The sequence below is a fragment of the Colossoma macropomum genome, unplaced genomic scaffold, assembly GCF_904425465.1.
Source record: "Colossoma macropomum unplaced genomic scaffold, Colossoma_macropomum, whole genome shotgun sequence".
NCBI lineage: Eukaryota > Metazoa > Chordata > Actinopteri > Characiformes > Serrasalmidae > Colossoma > Colossoma macropomum.
In genome coordinates, this window is record NW_023494784.1 from 6,944,841 (window position 1) to 6,959,977 (window position 15,137).

Here is a 15,137-nt window from a genome sequence, read left to right on the forward strand (position 1 = left end):
CAATTTTGTTTGTTATCGACAAATTGAGGTTTAATCGCCGAACGTTATTACAAATTCTTCTGACTAGTACATTTTATTAAAAGTTCTTTCTGAATATTAATTTGATTTGAATCTCATTCTGGATGTTATTTTTTTAGAAATTCATTCTAGATAATAATTTTATTAGAACTTAATTTTAGCTAATAATATTATTATAACTTCATTTTGGATGTTAATTTTATTAGAACTTCATTCTGGTTGTTAAATTTAATTAGAACTTAATTCTAGATAATAATTTATTAGAACTACTTTTTGGATGTTAATTTTATTAGAACTTCATTCTAGATTGTTTCATTAGAACTTCATTCTAGATATTATTTTTTTTAGAACTTCATTCTGAATGTTAATTTTATTAGGACATAATTCTAGCTAATAATTTTATTAGAACTTCATTCTAGATATTCATTTTATTAGAACTTCATTCCAGATATTAATTTTATTAGAACTTCTTTCTGGATATTACTTTTATTAGAACTTCATTCTGGATATAATTTTTTTTAGTGCTTCATTCTGAATGTTTATTTTATTAGAACTTCTTTCTGGATATTAATTTTATCAGAATAAATTTATTTATTCTACAGCTTCTCAGTCATTGCAGAATCTTCTAGAGCTCTGTCCGTCATTCTGGACTCATCTAACATTTCTTCATATTTTACTATTAAGTTGTATTTTAATCATATTAGAATAATTTTATACATGCACTGTATCCAAATCTGTTTTATATTACTGACCGCAGTGATTCTAAACCTCTGAGTGGTCGTGTATGTGTGTGAGGGCAGTTGTCTTTTGTGAAGTGGCTCCCATCGGACAGCTATAGACGACGGTCCAGTTAGTCCAGCAGGCCGACGGACGACATTGGAGGTAATTTCACAGCGAAAAAGCCTCGTTTCCACTTTCACTTTATCACTTGATGGATTCAGTCTAGCAGATCTCCCCAGAGCAGTTAATAAAACAAACCAGCACATCACAGAGAAACAGCGGAGGACGGAGCAGCTCCTCAGAGAGGAGACGCCAGTCCACCCTGCTGATCCTGCCAGAGCGAACCTGTCCAACACAGATCATCATGACTGACCGAGCAGAAGAGGGAGAGTGAGAACCTCTCAGGTTTTGAAACTGGACAAAGTGCATTACAGTAAATACAACTTTGCTCAGTCCCTTAAAGCAGTAGCTTTCCCCTTTACCCCAAATGTAATCAGCCGGGACATTAGGTGTCTGAAGTTTGCTTGTTGTGGAGCTGCAAGGCTAATGTAGCTAACAAGCAATGGAAGCTAATGATAGAAAGCAGCTCACCATCTAACACAGGGTGTTATGTAGTTAAACAGGCTCCAGCAGGTCATCTTCTCGGATCTTCTCTGACTTAACTTGAGGTAAGATAAAAACTGTGTAAATTAGTTGTTGCCTCAAATGTAGCCTGTTGTGCAGTCAGTGAAATGAAGGATGGCTGGTCTTGTTTCTGCAAGAACTCAGTGGCACTGAAGCAGAACGTGAGCAGGTTTATTAGTGGTTCACCGCAGGCTTTGACTGGTGCTCATGTTTTGCAATGAGAGGCGGGCTGTTTTACTGGTCCTCATGTTTTATTAAAGGAGAAGATGTAAAAGCAGGCAGGTCCAGCAGAGCTCTCGCAGAGCCAGGTGTGATCCTGTAATGAGAACGTCTGAGGACAGTCAGGAGAAATTGTGGGTGGGAATGTAGACTTATTAAGTCTAATTATGAAACCAATCCATCATTATATGAAGGCAGAAGGGGGCGATGGTTCACTTGTCAACACTGTCCAACAGATTATAAGCCTGTTGTTGAGTGTAACATAAGTTAGCATGGCTAAAAACGTCCTGAAAAAACTCCAACTAGTCATGTAGATTAACTTAACCCATAAGTTATGACTGTCATCTTGATATATATGACTGTAAATTATAGAGCACTTTTTAAATGAAACAGTAGAAGCCATATCGCCCCCTACACTTCCTGTAGAGTATTACAGTCTGTCAGAGTGACTGTGTGGATCATATGAACATTATAGAGCTTCTTAAATGAAACAGTAGAAGCCATATCGCCCCCTACACTTCCTGTAGTGTATTACAGTCTGTCAGAATGACTGTGTGGATCATATGAACGTTATAGAGGCTTTTTAAATGAAACAGTAGAAGCCATATCGCCCCCTACACTTCCTGTAGTGTTTTACAATCTGTCAGCAGAGAATACATTACATCAGGGACTCAGAGTGTAGGGGTACTAGAGGTCTGAAGCAGCCACAGATTTCAGGATTGTAACTGTGAATAATTTCAATAACAATGATAAAAAGATAAAAGTATGCTTAACCATGTTTAGTTAACCCTCTGAAGTCTGAGGCTGTTTTCTCAATTGTTGCATATCTTCTTAAACTCTCCTTTAAAGGCTCTTCATATAACATGATCCTCATATGTTTCATATCTAAATGCTCCGTTATCTTCATCACTACTTTCCAAAACTGCTGCAGCAGCTTCAGCAGCTGTAAACTCTCTGAGCGCCATTTCACATGAGTCTCTGATGTGGACTGAATGAAGAATGAAGGGTTTCCAGCGTGATGGTCAGTCCTTAGTGATTTCCCGAGTGTCCATTGGTCAGTTTCACACAGAATGTAGATGGACACACGAATCCACCAGTTCCACATGGTGAGAGGCAGATGACATGTGTCTCAGCCCCTCTTCATAGGCTCATAACCCCGGATGTGAGTCTCGTATGATAAGATGGAATGGAAAGGGCGACTCTGCAGATTCAGGAAGTGTTAGTGTATTGAATTTAAGATTGGATATTGATTTGATAGGTGTGAGAGGTTTTAGTGAGAAATAAATAATATTAAAGATATTGTCAGCTATCATGCACTACCTCAGAAACTTTTCTTTTCTATAGATTGATCTCTACTCTACCTTTACATTTTTTCAGCTAGTGCTCAGAGCTTTCACAAACTTTCCCACTGATTTCTGCATAATTGACCAGTTAAGATGTAAACAGAGTCATTCAGAGTGGTTTGGTGTGAAACGCTCAGTTCTAGAGAAACTTACAGAGTCAGAACTGTTCACAGTGGTGGTGATAGGAACCAGACGTCCACCTCTAAAAGCTCCCTCACAGAAAGTTACTACATGAACTGGTTATGAATTCACTGCCTGATGTCTGAGACACTGTTTACTATAGTTTTGAGAAGATTTTGTTGGAATAAACAATATTTTACCATCATCAAAATTTCATATAAACTCAGAAGACTCGTGTAGGTTCACTGGTGGTTCTGGATAGTAAATAAAATGTCTATATTTGTGTTGTAGTCATGGCGACCCCTGGTTCCTATCACCACCACTGTAATGAAATCTGAACCATTTCACACCAAACCACTCTGAATCACTCTGTTTACATCTACACTCTTAAAAAAAAAAATGGATCTTCAAGGGTTCTTTAGTAAAGACAATGGTTCCATATAGAACCATGAACACACAAAGAACCATTTGCATGATTAAAGGGTTCCTTGCTTCATGAAAGGTTCTTCTGATTGATGGACAATGTGCTGTAGATGGTTCTATTTTTTTGAAAAAGGTTCTATACAGCACCAAAAAGTATTCTTCTATTGGTACAAGCCTGACATATTAGCCCCTTTTTCGCTATAGGGACACTTTTCAAAAAGGTTCTATATAGAGCCATCTATAGCACATTCTTAATTATTCAAGAACCCTTGAAGATCCATTTTTTTTAAGCATGTAGGGTTAGACGTAAACCAAATTGTCTGGCAATGAAATAGAACAGTTTCTCTAGATAAAATTATTTAAAACAATAAAAATGACTAAAATGATGAATCTCAAAAATTACAAATATTAGATATTTTGATTAGATTTAAGACGTCCCTTGCTGAAATATTATTTTTGCAGTGTTTAGTCATGAATATTTAAAGTTTTTGCAAAAACCAAAGTAAACATCATTCATATTAAAAACATTTTGAAAAGCTAAAAGTCCCCAGACTTTTAATCACAAGCGTGTAGAGTAAACATGAAAGCCCAGTACTAAATTGGAAATAATGCCAGGAGTAAAGTTCATCTACTCCCTGCTGTGTTGAGTGAAGGACTGTAGCTGAATCTCACTGTGTTTCCCATCGTCTGTATTCATACTGCTTTAATTCTGAATTAGCTCTGCTGATAAGTCACTGTGGCTTCGCTCGCCCCGCATTTCTCAACTCATTCTTCAGCTGTTTGGCTGCAATTCTTAAAAGGCGCGATTACGGCAGAGATCCTTCAGCGTTTCTGCAGCTTTTTAAAGATTTATTTCTGAGCTTGTCGCCCCATTGAGCTGCATTCCGCCTGTTTTGTGTTTAACAGCACTGGAATATAATACTTCCAGATCAAAGTAATCATGGGCAACGCATGGGTTTTTAATATTCATAAAAATGTATCACTATGACATTTTCAAAGGTTTCCAATCAGAGGCTTGATGATGTCCTATACCGGCCGTGCATAATAACATGTTTCTCTGTCATAAATAATCATCTCTCTCTCCGCTGATAATCAGGAGGCCGACACATCAGAGCAGATAAGACCACGGAGCAGAAACAAATCACTCACAGTCCATATGCATCAAAATACCAACGCTACAGCTGTTTATGAATGTGTCTGTGGCATAAATATAAATATAGATGCAGTAGCAGTTAAAAGTTTGGACCCACCTGTTGATTGCGCACTTTTTATGATGTTAAAGACATTTTGATCTCCAGGCTGATTAGTGAGGTCAGGTACTGATGTTGGATGGTCAGTTCTGGATCTCCAACTCATCACAACAGTATTGGATGGAGCTCCATCACTCCAGAGAATGCAGTTCCACTGCTCCACAGTTCAGTGCTGGCATTAGGCATGATAACCTTAGGCTCATGTGCAGAGCGAGTAGATCATCTACTGTAAATCTTAAAGTACAATATTCTTATCAAGACATCTGACTCAAGATTTAAATGACTCAAGAACTCCTGAAAGGCATTCTGGATGTTCATTTTATTATAACTTTATTATAGATAGTAATTTTATTAGAACTTCATTCTAGATATTAATTTTATTAGAACTTTATTCTAGATAGTAAATTTATTAGAACTTCATTCTGAATGTTAATTTTATTAGAACTTCATTCTGGACTTTTATTCTTGATGCTCTACAGCTTCTCAATTTTTTTGAAGTTCTATTCATTCTGGACACATCTAACTTTTTTATATTTTACAGCCTCTGCTAATTATTTGAAATGTGTAAGGTTGTAAAGTAGCAGTGTCATATTAGGATCTTTCAAACAGGAGTTAGTAACAATTTAGTGTTTATTTTGTTGAAATCTGTGATTCCAAACTTCTGAGCTGTAATGTATTAGCATGTAGAATGGGTTCTGTCTCTGCCTCGTGATGCTCTGATGCTGAAAGAAGTGCTGGTAGTGCATGTTTTGGCCTGAAGTATTTTGGCTGTGTTTGATGTGCTTAAAAAGAGCGAGAACAGAAGTGTTTTTTAATCATATGCAGAACAAATGAGTTTTGGCTGGACAAGCAGATTGGGTCAAATCTGCACACTCTGGTGTAAATAAATAATGTATGACAGGTCAGTATAATTTTATTCATCATCCAACAGTGTGATTCTGCCTGTAGCTGGCTGAGAAATATTTCACACTGAGCAGCCACTTTATCAGAAACACCTGCCCTTTACCTTCAGTGTTTTGGCGTACAATTACAGCCTGTAGCTCACAGCATAAATGAGGTCAGTACTGATGTTGGGGAATAAGGCCTTGTTTCCAGTTCACTCTAAACGTGCTGGATGGGGTTGAGGTCAGGGATCAGAGCAGGACACTCAAGTTCTTCCACACTAAACTCAGCATACTGTTTGTTTATGGAGCTGGCTTTGTGTTTGGGCGGTGTAGCCATGCTGAGGCAGGACAGGGTCCAAACTGTGAACACAAAGTTGGAAGCTCTCAGTTCTCTAGAATATGACTGTATGCAGTAGCATTTACATTTCCTTTCCCTGGAACAAATGGGCCTGTAGGCCGGCCTCTGCTACCCTGGGCACAGGAAGGACACTGGAGGCAGGGTTTAAGGTCACAACTGCCCTTTTTTTGTTTTACTTCAAACAAACACAAAATCTCACCAAATCAAAGCTTGAACTTTTCAGCTCCTCAGTCTGTCGCTGCTGCTGCTGGTTGTCCTTCTCTCTCTGTTCCCTCTCTGCTCTTTTTAAAGGTGCTCACGTTGCTCTTAATGAGAGCCAGCTGAGAGGGCAAGAGACCTCATTGCTCCGCCTCCATCACTGCCCCCACTCTCCGGCTCGGCCGGGATTGAATGTGAGACAAATTAAAGAGGCCTTGCCGCAGGACTGGAGGCAGTGTCCAGGAGTCAGTGCTCAGGACTCGCATGCTGTCCTCCATTCCCTCGTGGATTTCATCCTCTCCCCGCTTTCATCTGAGCTCGGAGTTCGGGCCCCATCTTCCTGTCAGCTCTGACGACCGTCTTCGGGGCCCAGGGGACAGGCGTATGCCTCAGGGCCAAAAAACCAGCCCCAGTCCATTATCCCCCCTCCACCAAACGGACAAGCTGACATGCTGCTTTCAGGCAGGTAGGTTTTTTTCTATCAGCTGCCAAACCCAGATTGTCACCTGGAAGATGGCCCGTTATGATTCATCACCTAAGAAAATGTCAAATAAAGCCAAAGTTTATTTATATAACACTTTTTAAACAGGTGTTGTCACAAAGCAGCATTACAGAAAAATCTGCAGGCCCTCATGAGCATCGCCAATGGCAACAGTGGCAAAGAAAAACTCCCTAAGAGCAGGAGGAAGAAACCTTGAGAAACACCAAGACTCAAAAAGGGAACCCATCCTCCTGTGGTCGACACCGGATAGTAAACAGTAACAACAGAGAATAAGATTTGATCTTTATTATAACATACAGGAAAGAGGGAAAAGGAGGAGTAGCAACATTAAAAAATGCAGCAGTATCATCAGGAGACCATGTTTCTGTTGCTCCAGAGTTCAGTGGTATAAACACCTGTTTCTGCCAGGTGCAAGAAGACCAGGGTCCTTTCTGTGTGGAGTTCACAAGTTTTCCCTGTGTTTTCATGAGTTTCCTCCACAGGTTTTATCCCACAGTCCAACTGGAGATATTAAATTGCCCCTAGGTGTGTGTGTGGATGTGTGGGTGTGTGAATGTGTATGTCTGTCTGTCTGAACTGTACTGGCGACCTGTCCAGGGTGTTTTTCCTGCCTTCCACCCAGTGACCGCTGGGATAGGTTCCAGGACCCCCTGTAAGGATAAGCAGCTTAGAAGATGAATGAATGAATGAGCATGAGCTGAACTACCAATGAGTCAATTGTTTCTCCTCCTGTGCTACAGTAACAGCCTCCACTCTTCCAAGAAGGCTTTACACTAGATGTTGGAACATTGCTGTGAAGATTTGATTGAGCATTAGTGAGGTCAGGTGCTGATGTTGTATGATCAGTTCTGGATCTCCAAATTGGAGAAAATCAGTGATTATTTTGATTTCAGTGCTGAAACACGCGTCTTGTCGTCTGGAGGGATGAGCAGAACTTTCTCTACAGAGTGCTTTTGGAAACTGTGTGAAATTGTAAAATCTCTGTTTAATCTCACTGAGCGCACTCAGGTCGTCTGGGAATTAGATGATTTTGAGCGTACCCTCTTAGCAACACACAGAACATCAAAGAATGACTGTGACATTTCTGCCACAAATAAAGCACAGTGCTCTGACATAACAGAGTGAGGAGTAAAGCGGGGACTGCACAGACTAAATGGTTTCAATATGTGCTTTTAAGAATCATTTGGAAAAGAAAACTGTCAGATCATAATTTAAAACCTGCTTTTTGATAGGGTTGTAAAATTGACCCAAATACCAAGAAATGAAGATTTTAAAGGATTGTTCTACTGTTGTGTTCAGTTTCTTTCTAAAGGTTACAAATGATGAGACATACACTGCAAAAAATATTTTAGCATGTGAAAGCATCTTAAATGTACTCAATAAAACTAATATTTCTCATTTCTCTGAAAGACTACTACAAGATTATTTAACTTATTTTACTGGCCTAAGTAATTTTATCTCATGAACTTGTCTCATTTCTTTGGTTTTGAGAAATGATCTTTATTTCTCAAAACAAGTAAATTGATCTGCCACTTTCTCCACATACAGCAAGTAAAATTTTGATAATTAAAATAATAATAATAATAATAATAATAATAATAAAAATAATAATAATAATAATAATTATTATTATTATTATTATTATTATTATTATTATATTCTTGCAATATTTTGTAGTGAGAAAAACAACATATATTGATTACATTCAAGATGTTTTCACTTGCTTAGATATTTGTGACAGGTGTTTTAAAATAGTGGAGCCCTGCTGGTGACAAATAAAAATAATATGTGGCCATGACTTAGTAAGGTGTGGGAACGAGATCCTAATGTATGGCCATGACTTAGTAAGATGTGGGAATGAGATCCTAATGCATGAACACGACTTAGTAACGTGTGGGAACGAGATCCTAATGCATGGCCACGACTTAGTGAGGTGTGAGAACAAGATCCTAATGCATCTACACGACTTAGTAAGGTGTGAGAACAAGATCCTAATGTGTCTACATGACTTAGTAAGGTGTGGGAACGAGATCCTAATGCGTGGACACGACTTAGTAAGGTGTGGACACGACTTAGTAAGGTGTGGGAACAAGATCCTAATGCATGGACATGACTTAGTAAGTTGTGGGAACGAGATCCTAATGCATCTACATGACTTAGTAAGGTGTGGGAACGAGATCCTAATGCATGGACACAACTTGGTAAGGTGTGGGAATGAGATCCTAATGGATGGACATGACTTAGTAAGGTGTGGGAATGAGATCCTAATGGATGGACATGACTTAGTATGGTATGGGAACGAGATCCTAATGTATGGCCACGACTTAGTAAGATGTGGTAATAAGATCCTAATACATGGACACGACTTAGTAAGGTGTGGGAATGAAATCCTAATGCATGGACACAACTTACTAACGTGTGGGAATGAGATCCTAATGCATGGACACGACTTAGTAATGTGTGGGAATGAGATCCTAATGCATGGACACGACTTAGTAAGGTGTGGGAACGAGATCCTAATGCATCTACATGACTTAGTAAGGTGTGGGAACGAGATCCTAATGCATGGACACAACTTGGTAAGGTGTGGGAATGAGATCCTAATGGATGGACATGACTTAGTAACGTGTGGGAATGAGATCCTAATGGATGGACATGACTTAGTATGGTATGGGAACGAGATCCTAATGTATGGCCACGACTTAGTAAGATGTGGTAATAAGATCCTAATACATGGACACGACTTAGTAAGGTGTGGGAATGAGATCCTAATGCATGGCCACAACTTAGTAAGGTGTGGGAATGAAATCCTAATGCATGGACACGACTTACTAACATGTGGGAATGAGATCCTAATGCATGGACACGACTTAGTAACGTGTGGGAATGAGATCCTAATGCATGGACACGACTTAGTAACGTGTGGGAATGAAATCCTAATGCATGGCCACAACTTAATAAGGTGTGGGAATGAGATCCTAATGCATGGACACGACTTAGTAAGACTAAGACTAAGTTAATTAAGCCTTGACCTCAGCTTAATAAGGCATGGTCTTGTTCTCACGCCTTACTAAGCCATGGCCGCGTATTAGGATTTCGTTCCTGTGCCACGACTTAATTATCTCATTCCAACCAAACATAAGCTGATGTTTTGTCAGGCTTTAAACAGTCCATGGTCAGTATTTAGTTGCTGTCTTGATAAATGGGTGTAGGTGTTCATATGTAATGAGGAAAAAGTGCAAAAATCAGTGACCACCTCTTTGATCTGGACCCCTAGACCTGCTTAGTAAATCTCGACAACCACTTTTTATGCCAAAATACAGTTTGCGACTGTACACAAAACGAGTAAATCTGTCCCTGGAGTATTAGGTTGATGTCTAAGCACACAGAAAGTCAGTGTCCAGTTCACTCTCACAGTGTTTAAATGAACACTGTGAGTATTGTGGGCAGTTTGCTGTGCGGTAGCTGAGGGGTTTCCTGAGCTATTCACTGTGAGGAAGACGTCTAGATCTGTGAAGAAGAGCAGAGTGTGATTACAGACTGTTAACTCCAGCTGCCCCCAGCTTTGGGCTGCCCTCCATGGTCAGAGGCAGTGTGTGTGGTTAAGGACTTTTAAAGCCTTCCAATTTAAACAGATGCCAACCAGCTGCCTTCCTGAAAATCCCTGGAATCTGTGCTGCTACCATGAACACTGAGTTAACTGAATTTGAGGCGCTGGTTGAGACTGAGTAGTTAAAGAAAGAAAGAAAGAAAGAAAGAAAGAAAGAAAGAATACACTAAACAGTCTTTATGAGACATTTTACAACAGTTTTACAAATAAATCAGCAGAAAAACCACAGACACGGTGCTGAGAGTGGGAAGTAGTCCATGTACCTCTGCTGACCCCTACAGGCTGCTTTATGACCACAGTTCACTTCTCAGTTCTGAGAAACTCTTCATCTTCATGGACAAACACAGGAATATCACAAATGTTCAGTTCACAGCTCTTAGTACAGTCTGTTATTGCCAAGTTGGATGATGGTCGGTTAGGCCCTCAGCTTTTATGCGCATTTAAGTAAGACATGTTCAACAACATAACAACTACATGAAGTTAATAAAGGATGTGGAAAAAAATATGGCAAAAAACATTTGTAACTTAAACTCTCTCTCTCTGTTAAATACTTCTGTTGTGGAACAGTCAAATTTACAAAATCGTATCGCGGCTGCGAGAACAAAACCTCCTATCTCCGTTTCTGTTGTTTTTCAGCTTTTGACATAATTTGAAAATGCCTGTTGCTCTTTACAAGGTGTGTACATTTCATGATGAATGGACCAAAAGAAACGACCCAAATCACTTGAAAGAAGTCTGGTTCCATTGACTTACATTAAAAGCAAAGCATGTTTTTTCCTTCTCCTGTAATGTTACCATTTTGGAGATATGAGGTTGTTATTCTGACAGCAGTGATATATGGTTATATAACACTTCGGCTGAATGTATGTCTTCTGTGAATGACACTTTTAAAAATGTCTAAAATAAGTATATTCTGAGAGATTTAAAACCAGAAATGTCCAAGTGTCTAAGTGCTGTAACCAGCCAAATATTGAAACAAAAACAAAAGTCATTAAAGACTGACATTTTGGAAAAAAAAAAATATATATATATGAACTAGGTTTGGCATTTGTAAATTAATATTACTGAAAAAAAAAATCTAAATTCTGAATATTTTGAAACTTTGTTAAAACACTGATTTTTTGTCTTGTAACAAGAAAACCATGCAATGGTAAATTATATCACAAACAGACCCCCGAAGACCCTCATAACAGTGAGGTTTGTTCAGGTTTCTGTATCGGATGATGTAAAGTCTGAAAATTCATTATATCCATAATAACTGTGATTTAATCTGAAAAAGTTTTGAATCTCAATATTAAAATATGCCTGTCAAATATGAATTGTAACAGAAATGTCAGGGCATGTAATTGGATTTAACTGTGAAACCTCTTCTATATAAGCGAATCATTTTAAGACCTGTTAAATCAATGATTTTGTAAAAGTGGTACAAAAAATGTATTCTGAAACATGAAACCAACATAAATACAAGATTTCATTAATCTGAACACAGTGGATCACTTTTGACCATCATTAGTCAGCGACCCACAGACAACTAGACCAACATTTACACACGTGTGCAATAAAAGGGGAGTATGAGATGCAGTTGGTGTCACACACAGTGAATGTGTATCTTATGTGTGTAATCAACAAAAATGTATTTTAACAGTCCAAAAATATTTGATGACATTCATTTTGTAATTTCTTTCTGTTTTTGCATAATTTGAAAACTCTTAATTGCATTGTGTTAAATTTCATGGTGAATGGATCAACAGAAATAGAAAACTATTTTTAAAATTATTCTTTTTTCTGTATTTATTGTCCACTCTCTACCTTTACTCCAGCTTCCATTCTTTTCAGGAGACTCACTTTCAGTTCCTCAAAGAATCTGCAGACACACCTCCAAAGTTCAGTCTTAGAAGCTGGTTGATCATTTTCTGAAGTAATCAAACACGTTCAGTGGTGTTGAGGTCTGGACTCTGGGGTGGTCAGTCCATCGTTCAGCTTCTTTGTTTGATGTGTCCGTCTCCTTTTCTCAGTGAGGTTCTTCTTGACAGCTACACATCCTTTCAGACCCACAGCGCTGAGTCGTCTTCTCACAGTGGAAGGATGGACAGAAACACCTGTGGATGTTTTCAGATCTGAAGCAGCTTGATTTTCTCCTCTCTCTCAGAGATGAAAGCTTTAAGTGCTGTTTATCTGATGGGGGCAGTTTTGGTGTCTACCTGGTCTTCCAGGTGGTTGTTAGGAGCCCCATTTTCTAGTTTTGGAATTTTTCCTTTGACTTTCTCCTTCGTTATGTAAGTGGATTGTCTTATATCTAATCAGAAACATCTACTCAAAAAATTAATTACTTATACTTATTTTTTCCTTTTCCAAACAAAATGTTGGCTTATTATTCTGGTATATCTGTTTATTTTAATAAGACCAATATCTAATAATAACAAATAAAGTACTTACTTAAAGTAAATACTTTTATTGTGCAAAACAGTAAAAACACAGTCGAAGATCACATATTGGCCTAGATAAAACTACACCCTTCTCAAGTCATTCGTCTCATAGGTGTGAACACTGCTGGAATTTGGTAAATATTAGTCAGTCACTCTCAGTAGCAGCTTTTAACCTACAGATTTTCAGCCTGTTGTGAGGATGAAGCTCGGAGACTGGCATCGTCTACTATCCGCTCCCTCGACAACAAACTGGTGCAGGACGTCTGCGTTTTCTTTTCCGTTTTCACTGAAATGTGGTTGCAACTTGCCTGACTCCATTCCGCTAATGTTAACATGTTAGCCATTCCGCTAAACAGGCTAACTTTAGTGTGTTTTTATGCTGACTGTATGCCGTGCTATCTGTTTGTTGCATAACAGTATAGAGCTAATGACAAAACAATACCAACTGCAACTTTACGCTATGCCATCGATTTGATCTTCAGACGTTAGTTTTGAGGAACAAATCAATTAAATATGCGTCACGTTCCAGCTCCACTCTTATCTAATCGAAGAAGAACATACAGTAAAGCGTTTCCTCTTAAGCATTATCATCACTGCAGTGCATGATAAATCAGAGGGGAGCTGTTTGGATGTTTAATGAAAGAACTAAAAGTCGTTTGAGTGAGGATCGTTTTTCATTTGTGTCCTGAATGATGAACAGAGCTGTAGAAGATTCCACCATGATTGAGAAGCTGTAGAACATCCAGGAAAAAGCTCTAATAAAATTAACATCCAGAATGAAGTTCTAATAAAATTAACACCCAGAATAATGTTCTAATAAATGAATATCAGGAATAAAGCTCTAATAAAATTAACATCCAGAATAATGTTCTAATAAATTAATATCAAGAATAAAGTTCTAATAAAATTAACATCCAGAATAATATTCTAATAAATTAATATCAAGAATAAAGTTCTAATAAAATTAACATCCAAGAAGTTATATTATTCATTATAATAATAATAATAATAATAATAATAATAATAATAATAATAATAATAATGTTTGAAATTAAAAGCAAAAGCACAGAATACAACAATAGTAACAAAATAAAATCTATAGAAAAAACACAACTAGAACTGTACAATATTAAACAAAAGCTTAAAAATTAAAATGTAATTTAAATGATTCTACTTCCTGGTGTTCTCAAAAAAGAGAAATATTGAATATAACATCTTAAAAAAACTGCACTATGAAAAATGATTCAATGTTCACAAACTTCAAAAGTTTTAACCTTTTTGCCTTAAACTTTTAACAGTAAGCTAACAAAATGATTGTTCTGTTAACCCAATAATAGAACTTCAATAAAGTTCAAAGTTTTAACACAAGCAGGTTACTAAGGTATTTCTGATCAAACACTGAATCATGTTTACACTGTGGCTTAGATTATTTTAATCTACTTAGTATGAGTTACAATGAATAAAATAATTATTACTATTATTACCGACTCCAAATGTATGAATGGTGGTGTACACATTAGGTTTATAGCGCACTCAAGTTTCTTTAGAGTGATGCTATAGAAGAACCACTTTCAACTGAAGGTACTTTAAAGAAGCTTAAAGAAACTCCACATAATGTAAAGGATACTATGTTCTTTTTTCCATACGTCCAAGTGAAGAACCTTTATTTTTAAGAGTGTTGCTGAGTAATAAGCCTGCAGTTTAAGAGGTTAAACCTTCCTCACTTTAAACAGTGGTGTAAGAGACTAGCCAACATCCCGACTTCGTAAACAGTATTTAACATGAAAGTGTAAGATCTAGATAACAGAGTGTGAGAGAGGATGCAGTACATTAGAAGGCACGAGTGTTCAGCTGTGCCATCAGGCCTCTGCAACTCATCCAGAATGCAGCAGCACGACTCGTCTTCAATCTCCCTAAGTTCAGCCACATCACCCCACTGCTGCGCTCCCTTCACTGGCTTCCTGTAGCTGTTCCATCAGATTTAAAACCCTAATGCTTGCCTACAAAGCCAAAAATGGACCAGCCCCTCCCTACTTGATGGCAATGGTCAAATCTCGAACTGTACCACGAAGCCCTTCGAGCTTCGAGTACAGCTCGGCTCGACCTGCCATCCTTCAAGGCGCGCGGAAGGCAAGCATCAAGACTGTTCTCTGTGCTGGCGCCCAGGTGGTGGAACGAACTCTCACTGGCTGTCCGTACAGCAGAGTCTCTCGCTGTCTTCAAACGCAGACTGAAGACCGTCTGTTTATACAGCACTTAAATGAGCACTGAGTTAAGTATTGATTGTAATGTATTGTACAGCACTTATGTATTGTATTGTATTGTATTGTATTGTATTGCACTGCTCTGTGTTTAACTCCGTCCCTTTTCTCTAGGTGTCAATGACCCTCTGATTCTAGCAGTATCTGAGCTCAGGACCGGCTTTCTCTCTAACCTATTGGT